Genomic DNA, 12,604 nt, shown 5'->3' on the forward strand with positions numbered 1-12,604 from the left:
TCCCTCCGGCAGGGCGTGGGCTCCTCACTCGCTGGGGCAGTCCCTGGGCTACCATATTCACCCTGTTGAAAGAGGTGAAAGCCATCCGCAGGGGACAACCAGGGAGCACTTGTCAAGGTGAGTGCTGGGGGCAGGGGGAGGGGAGGTCAGGCCACCCACGCGGAGAAGTCCACTGAGAATGGGGGGGGGAGGGGCACGTGCTACTCCTTCCTCTGTTCCTTCCTGCGGTGCTCACAGACAGCCCCTGCCAGTCTTGACTCTGGCGGTTGGAAAGGGTCCACCCAGTCCATGTAGCGGAGGATCAGAGCCTGGCAGGGCTCTGTAATGGGACTTCAGGCTTCGTTAAAGGACCACAGACTTGTTTAGGGATGCTGGGACAAAGTCAGGAGGGAGAAGTACCATTTCCCGTATGAATTGGCACATGGAGTGGAATATAATATCTACAGGGCAGACCAGGGAAACCCCAGACCCTGAGACTCTCAGAGGAGCCTGGCTGCTGGCTGGTTCCCCATCCAAAAGCCCCCCAGGTTGCAGGCACTGGGCTCTTGCTTTTTGTCCTCTGGCTTTGCCTTGGCTTAAGACCCAGTTTGCACCAAGGCTCCGAGTCCCTGGACTTCTTCTGGAGGCTCGGCTGTCCCTGTGTGCTCTGTAAGTGCAGAAAGGGTGTGAGATGCCTCCACTGGGCCCTGAACAGGTTCTGTGGCGCAGGCAGGGTGCGAGTAAGAGGTGGCACAGTGCATGCCCTGCTTTAGGGAGGCTGGGAACAGATCCCTGGAGGCCGCCTGTGCCCTGTTACCAGGAAGAGTTTCAGCAGGAAGTTTTACCAACTCCCAGGGGAGCAGAGCCTGTGCCTTAAGGAGAATGTAATTTCAGAGGGGCAGACATTTCCTAATCATCAATGTATAAGAAACAAGTTTGGCTGGGTGCAGTGGCTCACACCTATAATTCTAGCACTTTGAGAGGCTGAGGCAGGAGGATCACATGAGCCCAGGAGTTCAAGACCAGCCTGGGCAACATAGCAAGGCCCCATCTCTATACAAAATTTAAAAATTAGCCAGGCATAGTAAGTGCACCTATATTCCCAGCTACTTAGGAGGCTGAGGCGGGAGGATGGCTTGAGCCCAGGAGTTTGAGGCTACAGTGAACTGTGGTCCCGCCACTGCACTGTGGCCTGGGTAACAGCAATACCTCATCTCAAAAAAAAAAAAAAAGAGAGAGAGAAAGAAGGCTATGAGAGAACAACAATCGTTAGGGCACAGGGATTGAGAAAAAGGTGAGATGACCTTGGACAATCAGGCTTCCAAAGGAAGGCTTCCTGGAGGAGGTGGCATGTGAGCCCTGCAGGACAGGTGGAGGTTGGAGGATGACACAGGAGGAGGCTTGCCTGTCAGACCCCAGAGGTCACCATGCTCCCGATTTTGACTTGGGACTTTCCAAAGGACAGGGCGGGAGTAAAGCACAGAGGCCTTCTCCTTGGTGGGACTGGGCTGTGTGTGGGGGGCCAGCCCTGGAGCGTGTGCTGCCTTCTGTGGCTTCACCCGCTTCCTTCTCTCCCCCTCTCCCCCGTTGGATACAGAGCCTGCGCACACTGGGTCTCGCTCTTCAGCGTTTCCTGGGCAGCAGCTTCCTGGCGGTCAGAACCGAAGGCATGTCGGACTCCACACAGTCCCGCCACGCTCCCCGCCCTCCCTGCGTTCGAGGGCCGGGGGTCGGAGGAGCAGAGCCAGAGCAGGAACGAGGGCTGTTCCCGGTGTACCCTGCAAGGGCGCAGCCCGCCCGGGCCAGCAGGACCTGACGGCTCCAGACTCCTAATCCTGTCGAAGAAAAAGAACTAAAACAGATAACAAGAAAGTTATCTATTGCTGTGTAACAAATTAACCCACAGCTTAGCAGCTTAAAACATTGTTTCCACAGCGTCTGTGGGCCAGGAAACCAGGCCCCGCTCCGCTGGTGCCTCTGCTTGAGGTCTCTCCCGAGGCTGCCGTCGGGGTGTCCGGGCCGTGGTCCCGGGCGGAGGCCGGCGGAGTGCGGGGACTGCTCAGCTCACCCGCACGGGCTGTGGGCAGGATTCAGTTCCTCACAGGCTATCGGACTGAGGGCCTCGTTCTTTTCTGCTTTTTGGCTGGAGGCCTCACTCAGTTATAGGCCACATGGGCCTTTCCAGAGGGCAGCCCACAGCATGGCAGGCGGCTCCCGTCATGCAGGATGGAAGGCCACCTCTTGTGACCTACTTTAGAAGTGACACAGAAGTGACATCCCGTCACGTTTGCTGTATTCTTTTGGTGTGGGTTCAGCCCACATTCTGGGCAGGGGATTACACAGGGTGTACATAGCAGAAACTGGGGTGTCGAGGGCCATGTCCGCTGCCCACCCACGACACAGCATGTGGCCTCCTGCGTCTGTGCTCTCACCCTTGTCCTTGGGCTCCGGGAGAGGGTCTCACCAGAGCGTGCAACACTGTTCGGTACGTTGTTACTCTCGTGTCTCACTGTTGATTTAAAAGCCGAAACCTGCATTGTTAGCTCATGAGATGGGTATATCCAGAGAGTCCTGCAAAAACAAGGATGCACTTGTTCAGAAAGCCTTGCATCCACATCCTTCCCTCCTCACACCTCTCCAGGGCATCTTATTGTTTTTAATTCCCATTTCCTGAGTGACATAGAGCATCTTTTCTTACGCTTATGACTTACTAATATTTTCCTCAGAGCTGGATGGGGCCCCTGATCTATTTATACTTCCAGAGGTCCCTGATGGTGTAGTCTTGGGAGCGGAGGAATATCAGGGAAATTCCAAAAGCCAAGTGCAGGGGAAGAGCTCCGCCCGAGCGCCCTCGCACGTATCCACATAGGCCACGCAGACAAGGCCTGGACCACAGCACAGTGTCTCGCCATCTTCCCGGGCAAGGCCTCGCCCCACTTGCCTTCCTGGGTCCCCTCCTTGCCTACCAGGCTGTGAGGCCTGAGGCTTCCCGCCATGCCACCTTGGGCACAGGCTAGAAAAGAGCTTTGCTAAAGCGTGGCAGCAGCTCCTCGCAGCAGGGTGTCCCGGCATCCTCGTGCCAGTCATCTGGTCACTTTTCTCGGCATCACCCTGCTCAAGGTCCATGGGAAGCTGGCACCTCTGGCTACTCTTCCTTTTGTTGTCTGTGCAAATAATAAACTGAATCTGAAAAGGGCTCGTATCTCTTTACCAGCAAATCTGTCAGCCTTGGCCTTGTCTTGTGCTTGACAGAGTGGAAGGAAAACTAGGGGAGATTCAAGGGGATGGGGGAGAAAGGGCCTGGGTCCAGGCCCAGGCCCCAGCCTGTTTGGGGAGCAAACTTCTTAACTCCCCTTGCCTGATGAGATTCTGCTTTCTGCCCTTTCTTTCCTCCAACACTTGATCCATCTCTCTTAAGCTTCGGTCCCCAAGCCCCCCTGCCCCAGCCCAGAGCCAGTCCATGGCCTGTTAGGAACCAGGCTGCGTTGTCACCGCCTGAGCTCTGCACCACCTCCCCGCAACCCACAACACCCCCCACCCTCGGTCCATGGAAAAATTGTCTTCCATGAAACCAATCCCTGGTGCCAAAAAGGTTAGGGACCACTGCCCTTAGGGCTTGCCCACTTCTCCCTTAGGGTGTTTTAACCAGATCTACCCTGTTGTCCCACCTGGAGAGACTCCAAAGCTTAGAGGGGGCTCCTGCTGGACCTTCTCAGCTCTCAGAGGGACCAGCGTTTGAAGCAAAGGGCAAGAGGACTAGAGCTACCTTCTCCCCCACCTCCCGAACACTTTGTTATGGACATTTGCAAGTTACAGCAAAGTTGAATGAATTTTACTTTGCACATCTGTATACCCACCACCTGACTGTACCACTCATATTTTACTTGCTTTATCACATCTAACCAAGCCTCCATTAGCCCATTTTATTTTTTATTCTCTTCAAAGTCAATTACAGACTTCAATCTGCCTTCCCCTAACTATTTCAGCATGCTCATCATTAACTAGAGTTCATTATTCAGAGTTCTTTTTTCATTTGATGTAAAACTTAACATCAAATGAAATGAATGCTTGTAAGTTAACATTTGCTGAATTTTGACAAGTGTGTACACCTTTGTACCTCAAACCCTTCTCAGCGTCCTGAGCATCACCTCACTTCAGAAGGTCCCCTCAGACTCCCTCCCAGCCAGTTCCCACTCCATGTAGGGGAGCAAGACCGGAGCTTGAATAAAATGTATTTTTTTAATATTTTTTCTGGACTATTTAAGTGAAATACCATTGAAAAAATTGGAAAGTAGGTATATTAAAAGTCAAAATATTTTAAGTTTAAATATATTTATATAAAAACCAATTTATAATTTTATTTACCTGGCTTTAATAGAAACAAACTCATCAATATTTCCAAAATCTGTTTTTAATATCTCGTTTTCACTTGAGAGAACTGTCATGTGAATTTCTCTTGATCAAGTGATTATCTTAATTATTAACTTCAACTTACTGAAATTTTTTAAAAATATGCCACTGTGCCTGGTATTATTAAAAGACTTCTCAAAGCCACTTCTGAAGCTGGTAAGATTGCAGTAAGCACAATTTGTGAATCAGTTTTGGAAGATCCATACAGAATGTAAATTTGTTATCACAAACTATTGATTGCATATTGCTTAAAACCATTTCAGATGAAATTTCCGTAGGACTTAAATCATGAGAAAATTTAAGAGTCAAATAAGTGGCTGCTTTGTGTAAATCAGATGTATTCATAGAAAATAAAGTCTCCGGTGAAAAATTCAAAGTGTAAAGACATTTTAATTTTTTATATCTCCATTTCAAATGTGAAATTAAGGCACCTATAATCTTAATTTCTATTTGATATACACTTTTCCCTTAATAATTGACACAGTCATTCAGTGATTCATTTCCAATATCTATACTTTTAGTTTATTTTAAAATTCAGGCAGTGTTTTAATATCTTTTCCTAAAATTTAACATTCATCAAATATACTTTGAAAGTTACTTTTATTTGTCGTAAGCAAAGGGACAGGCCTAGTAAGCATTCAGCTTTATGTATAAGCTTGTGTTTTTTATAGCAGAGCTTTATTAACGTTTCCACTTGGTTCAGAATATCATCCCACACAGATAGAGTGATAACAATTTGTAATCGGTTTACACCAAGATGCTTTTGATGTCAGCATAGTGTGTTTTTTCATTTGGTAAATAATTCAATATTTATAAATTTCTTTAATTTGTGAAGGGCCTTGATTGCATTTGATCTTGATCCTCATGAGGTATGTGTATGAGTTTTTAATGTGATTTTGTTTTTGTTTGTTTTTTCTTTGAGACAGAGTCTTGCTTTTGAGCACAAGCCATCCTCCTGTGTCAGCTTCTTGAGTAGCTAGGATTATTTTAATTCTAAAATCTTTCTGATTAATGTAGTTTTTAAAACAGGCATAAGAATATTCCATCTACTCATTGACTTCATATATACACACAAATACACACAAATATACAATGCTAAAAAAAGTTACTCAATTTGATTTCACGGCTGGGTGTAGTAGCTCATGCCTGTAATCACAGCACTTTGGGAGGCTGACACAGGAGGGTCACTTAACACCAGGAGTTCTAAACTAGCATGAGCAACTTAGTGAGATCCTGTCAAAAAATAGAAAAATTAGCCAGTTGTGGCACACGCCTGTACTCCCAGCTACCTGGGAGGCTGAAGCAGGAAGATTGCCTGAGTCCAGGAGTTTGAGGTTGCAGTGAGCCACGATCACACCACTGCACTCCAGCCTGGACGACATAGCAAGACCCTGTCTCAAAAACTTTTTTTATTTCATGTCAGCATTTTTGGATATTAAGATTATGAGCTGAGAAAGACAAGTTCAGCATAATCATTTTATTGGGGAAATAGTGGCTTATTTCCACTTTTCCATTTTATTGGGCAAATAGTGGCAGCCTTGCATAACCTGCCATGTTTGCTCCATTATATTCTTGGGCACATGTATTTTTTATGTTAGTATCTTTTTCCATCCTCTAATTTCATAAGCTAGACCTTTCAGTTTTTCCTTTCATTTCAATAAAGTCATTACAACATTTCCTTCCTTCCTTCCTTCTTCTTTTTTCCTTTCCTTCCCTTCCTTCCTTCCTTTCTTCCTTCCTTCCCCCTCCCTCCCTCTCTCTCTCTCTCTCTCTCTCCCTTTCTTCCTTCCTTTTTTCCCCCTTGAAATGGCATCTGGCTGTGTTGCCCAGGCTGGAGTGCAGTGGTGTCATCATAGCTCACTGCAACCTCATATTTCTGGGCTCAGGTGATCCTCCCACCTCACCCTCCGGAGTAGGTGGGACTATAGGTACACAGCACCAAGCCTGGCTAATTTTTAAAATCTTTTATAGAGATGGGGTCTTGCTATGTTGCTTAGGCTGGTCTCAACTGTACTCAAGTGATCCTCTGGCCTTGGCCTCCCGAAGTGCTGGGATTAGGCATGAGCCACTGCACCTAGCCTCAATACAACTTTTTAAATTTTAATTACCAAACTACAAAGTGGGAACAGCTTTTATTAGGAGTTTCTTAATGTGAGCATGCCTCATAGTCTGGCATGCTTGCTCACAATGGGCGTCTGGTATACAATCAAAAAGTAAGTATTGGCTGCTTTTATTGTTGATATACTTCAAATCTAACATGATTTTCTAGTAGCATTATGCATTTGTTTTTAATTTTATTGTACATATAAAGCATCCTTTTTATTATTAGCTATAAATTCACCTAAAGTTAAAAACATGCCATGATGTGGACTTCCAATAATTTTTTTGTGATTCTCTAAGATGTAAAATATTTTTTGCTTAAAGTGTAACATCTAAAATCACTCCAATTATCTATTGTTGTTTATTTGATTTTATTGTATTCTGCAAAACATCATTTATTAAACTGTCAGTCTGAATATTTTATTTCTTTTTTATTATATTTTAGAGACAGGGTCTTGCTCTGTCACCTAGGCTGGAGTTCAGTGGTGTGATCGTGGCTCACTGCTGCTGCCTCCAACTGCTGACTTCAAGCCATCCTCCTGCCTCGGGCTCCTGAGTAGCTGGGGCTACAGGTATGCGCCACCATGCCCACCTAATTTCTAAAAATTTTTTGTAGAGACAGGGTCTCGCTGTGTTGCCCAGGCTGGTCTTGAACTTCTGGCCTTAAGCAATCCTCCTGCCTCGGCCTCCCAAAGTGCCCAGACTACAGGCATGAACTGCTGCACCCAGCCTGAATATTTTTTTAAGGACACTTCCATTTTAGAAAAGCATCACAATAAAACACAGAAGTTTCCTGGTCAAAAATTCTGTTTAGGCCAGGCCCAGTGGCTCTCATGCCTGTAATCCCAGTAGTTTGGGAGGCTGAGGTGGGAAGATCACTTGAAGCCAGGAGTCAGAGACCAGCCTGGGCAAAATAGTGAGACCCCCATCTCTACAAAATAGTAAAAAAAAAAAAAAAAATTGGCCTATAATCCTAGCACTCTGGGAGGCTGAGGTGTGAGGATCAGTCGAGGCCAGAAGTTTGAGACCAGCCTGAGCAAGAGCAAGACCCCATCTCTACTAAAAAGTAGAAAAATTAGCTGGGCATGGTGGTGAGTGCCTGTAGTGCTAGCTACTCGGGAAGCTGAGGCAGGAGGATCCCTTGAGCCCAGGAGTTTGAGATTGCAGTGAGCTATGATGAGGCCATTGCACTCCAGCCCAGGCAACAGAGCAATGCTCTGTCTCAAATAATTAGCTAATCATAGTGGCACATGCTTATAGTCCTAGCTATTCAGATGGCTGTGGTGGGAGGATCACTTGAGCCCAGGAGTTCCAAGTTGCAGTGAGCTATGATCATACCACTGCACACCAGTCTGAGTGACAGAGTGAGATCCTGTCTCTAAAAAAACAAACCAACAAAAAAAATTCTGTTTGAAGTTTTCCAATTTTTGAAACCTTTTTTGAATTGCAAAAATTTGAGTTTGTTGCATTACTACAGAAAATTACGCATGAAAAATAAAGACAAAACTTTTGTGTTTTTTTTTTCTTGAGACAGAGTCTCACTCTGTTGCCCAGGCTAGAGTGCCATGGCATCAGCCTAGCTCACAGCAACCTCAAACTCCTGGGCTCAAGTGATCCTCCTGCCTCAGCCTCCCGAGTAGCTGGGACTACAGGCATGTGCCACCATGCCCGGCTAATTGTTTCTATATATATTTTTAGTTGGCCAGATAATTTCTTTCTACTTTTAGTAGAGACGGGGGGGTGGGGTGTCTCGCTCTTGCTGAGGCTGGTCTCGAACTCCTGACCTCGAGCAATCCACCTGCCTCGGCTTCCCAGAGTGCTAGGATTACAAGAGTGAGACACCGTGCCTGGCCAAGACAAACTTTTGGAATAAATAAGCTACTCACACTGAATTAACTTGCCATTAGAACATTAAAGAAAAAAGTCTTTAGAAAATCTTTGACCATTATGTGAAATAGATTCCCTAAAATCTACATTTTGTTCTTTTTTAGATTTGTGTTCTATTAAACTCATTCTTTTCTTATCACAAAGAAGCAGCCACAATGGAGAATTATTAAAACTTACTTCAAATGGCATCTTTTTACTTTTTACTCACACATACGGTCACTAGTTTCTGAAACTTCTAACATTTCTCTTCATTTTCTTGAAAAAGATTCTTTAGTTAACTCTGATGGCAGTCCTGTTCTGATAACATCAGTGTTAAAGGACTCAGTCATTTTCAATAGCTGGAATACTGTTTTTCTAGCCAAACTTATAATTGTCCCCTATAATTTTGATCCATTTCTACATGTATTTTCCTTCTTTTCCTGAACATTGCACCACTTGGCTTTTTAGATACCATATTTGTCTAAAAGCTTTTAGTATGAATTTAAAATATATTTATTTTTAATATAATGTTCCAAATGTAGATATTGATTTACATTAATCAACTTAATCTGAATTATAATATTTAACAAGTAGGTGTTCATAAAATTTTGTATCAAAAATACAGAAATCAATTGTTGGTGGGAATGTGTTTAATAAAATGGTAGAGTCTTGTGGAAGAAAATTTCATGGTTCCTCAAAAAGCTACACGTAGAATCACCATATGACCCAGCAATTCCGCTCTTAGGTATGTGCCCTAAAAGACAGAAAACAGGGTCTCAGACACTTCTAGACAATATTCATAGCAGCATTGTTCACAATGGCCAAAGGTGGAAAAAAACTTGTGTCCATCAACAGATGAATGTTCCATCAAATTGCAGTATATCTATATTAAATACAATGGAATATTATTCAGCCATAGAAAGGAATGAAGTTTTGATACATGCTGCAAGATGGATGAATCTTGAAAACATTATGCTGGGTGAAATAAACAAAAACATGTGGTTCCACTTACATAAAGTACCTAGAATAGGCACAGTCATAGAGACAAAGTAGAATAGAGGTTAGGAATTGGAGAGACGGAGAGACGGGGAGATATTAATGAGTACACAGTTTCTGTTTAGGATGATGGAAAAGTTTTGGAAATTGATAGAGGCGATGGGTGCACAATACTGTGAACGTACTAAGTGCCACTGAATTGTATACTTAAAACTCCTCTCTCAGTTTAAAACAACCACTTTAGTTTGCTCATATTTTGTGGATCAGGAATTCCAGAAGGGCTTGGCTTGGCAGTTCTTGCCTGAGATCCTTCATGTGATTGTAGTTGGTACTTGCAACATTTTCCCTGGAAATCTCCGTAGCCGGATTCATCAGTTCATTGGATAGATATTCTATTTCCCATATTACTGCGGACAATAGTTTTACTAAACTTTCCACACTACAGAACAATAATATTCTTTTCTCCATCTTCTAATAACATTCCTCCCCCCTTCTTTAAGCTCTTAACAGCCTCAGAGCCCACCAGGGTTCCACCAACATTCTTCCTGGGCCCTTCCAGTGTTTGCCAGCTGCCCAGTCCTCAAAACAATACTGTATGTTTTGGGTTTTTGATAGATCAGCCCTCCACTCCGGGTTCCAAATTTCTCTTCCAGTTACTATTGTTGTGTAACAAATTACCTCCAAATTTAGCAGCTTAAAAAAATTAAACACTTAGGCAGGAGGATCGCTTGAACTCAGGAGTTAAGAGTCCAGCCCAAGCAAGAATGAGACGCCATCGCTACAAGAAAACAGAAAAATTAGCCGGGTGTGGTGGTGCGCGCCTGTGGTCCCAGCTACTTGCTCAGTCAGCCTCCACTTCCGGCTCTCAAGTCCTTGACAGGTGGTCCTGTTCATATCACAGCCCACAAGATGGCAACTTACTTCTTCAAACTCTCTTAAGAAGAGTCTGCTGGTAGGGTGGGTATCACAACCCTGTATTGAAGAATCGTATACACATCACCATATACATCCTATCACTTTTGCTGGATTCTGTTGGCCAGAGCAAGACTCAGGTCCTGCCCACACTCAAAGGAGAGGGACTACACAAGAGTTGAATACTCGGAGACAGGGATCTTGGGGGCCACGTTAGTATCTGTCTTCCCAGAAGGGGTCTGGAACAGGAAGAGAGGGAGGTGTCAATCCTGGAAGGGGAGCAAATTGAAGGGGAGAGGGTGGAGAGGAAAGAAAATTAATTCATTTGGGGACATGTTGAGTTTGAGGTACATTTGAGGCATCCAAGAGATATCACATGGTTATTTATTTGACCGTGTAGATCTGGAGATGGTAGGAAATGTTAATTAACAAACCACTACAGATGGGTGGTGATTCAAGCCAAATGTGGATGAGATTACCAAGAAAGGAGTACGGAATGAGGAGAGGACTCAGGATCAAGTCCTAAGGACTTTTATCAATTATTAGCCAGGCAGAAGAAGTTGAGCCTTTGAAGGGGACAGACCTGGAGCAGCCGGAGAACAGGAGTACAGCCAAGAAAGTCATGTGTCCCACAAACTAACAGGAAAGAGAGGCCAGCAGTATTCAAAATTGCTGGGATTCATGTGAGATGATGACTTAAAAAGTCAGTTTAATTTAGCAAGAGTGGGAAGTCACTGGTGAGCCTGGCAAGAACAGTTCTGGAGGAGTTATGGGGTGAAGCTAGGTTGGGGTGTGCTGAGAAGTGGGTGGGAGGTGAGGGACTGGAGATGGTGAGTGTTGTCACTTCAGAGTATTTCTGTTGTAAGGGAGGAGACAGCAGCAGAGGTTTCAAACAGTGGCAAGTGAGCAGCTAAGTAGAGAGAAGCATGAAGGCTTGCTGGACCTGCCAATGTCCTACAGCTGGACAGCGCCAGAACCGCACCTGCAGTTGAGTGAATCGGGTTTATTAACTCACTGCATCAAGGGAGATCACTGTAATGTGGGAAACCTGGGCAAGGAGATGTTGGAAAGGACTTAAAAGATTCGGGTTTGTTAATTGATCTGGGGGAATGTTTATGGAAACGGGGCTCGTTAGATCTGGAGCTGAGAGACACATGAAGCCTCAGGTGTAGCAAAATGCTGTTTATTTGAGCATCTGGGTGCAGATGGGTGGAGGCAGAAAAGAGTTTCCATGCCAGGAAGGGGAGAGTGGTGGGTTTTATAGGAGGTTTGGATGGAAGTCTGGAGAGAGTGAATTTTTTTCTAAATCAGTTCCTGCTGTAGTTGCCTCAACCGTCTGTGGTCACAGTTGGATTTACAACCTTCTAACTCTCCAGACTCCTGCGGCTGTTGTTTCACAGGCCTTATGATCACTAAGTTTTCCATTAACCGCATTCCATCCTACACATACTTTCCGGGTTTCCACCCCGAGCAAACCTAACAGGGCTTTACTCTGGATTGGACGATGTCAGGAAGAGGAGGTAAGTCCACGATCTTGATAAAGCTTATCTAGAAGGCAGGAAAACTAGAAAAGGCTAAACTAGTAATTGGTGAAGAAGCAGCAATCACTCTTATTAGCAGAGGTGGAGCATGTGTGGTTATTTTTGTGGCTTGGACAATGTTCATATATTTTGTCTGTATTCAGACTTGGTTACAGAGTGGTCTCGGTTTTTTTTTTTTTTTTTTTTTTTTGGTCTTGATCTATATCATAGCCTGATGATGTTTTATGAAATTGTTTATGTTCAACAAGAGAACACCAAGGCCCAGCTGTGTCTTGCTGCGGGCCAGCCGTCCGTGACCGCTGCAGGACCGGCGAGGCCGAGCCCCTCTTCCCGCTCCCCCGCGACCCCGCGGGGAGCAGACGCGTCGAGGAATGCCGCCTCTCCCTCCTGCATCTTATGAGGCTCCCGTCCTAACGCACAAGGCTGCTCCAGCTAAGCCTCGGTTTCTCAAGTCTCTAAAACGGGCCAGGAACTGGGACGTGCCACGGCGCTGAGGAAGAAGGGCCAGAACGACGCGATGTCAAAAGCTGCGTAAGCCTTCCAGACATCAGGGGCTGCCTTTGAGCCCAGACATTTCTCTCTCGACGGGCCTTCTTGGCCAAGAACTCAACAAAACTGGACAGAAATCCAAGGACCCCGCCTGGAAAAGGGAGGAGGATCCCGCGTTTCGCCAACGCGCAAAACACCGCGGTGGGCAGCCGGCGCCGCACGCCCCGGGCGCGGGAGAAGCCTGCGCGCGTGCGCCCCGCCCTGCCCCGCCCCCGCCCGCGCGCGGCACTCTGGGGCGGCCGGGCCACGCC

This window comes from Eulemur rufifrons, chromosome 1, assembly GCF_041146395.1.
Source record: "Eulemur rufifrons isolate Redbay chromosome 1, OSU_ERuf_1, whole genome shotgun sequence".
NCBI classification, from domain to species: Eukaryota; Metazoa; Chordata; class Mammalia; order Primates; family Lemuridae; genus Eulemur; species Eulemur rufifrons.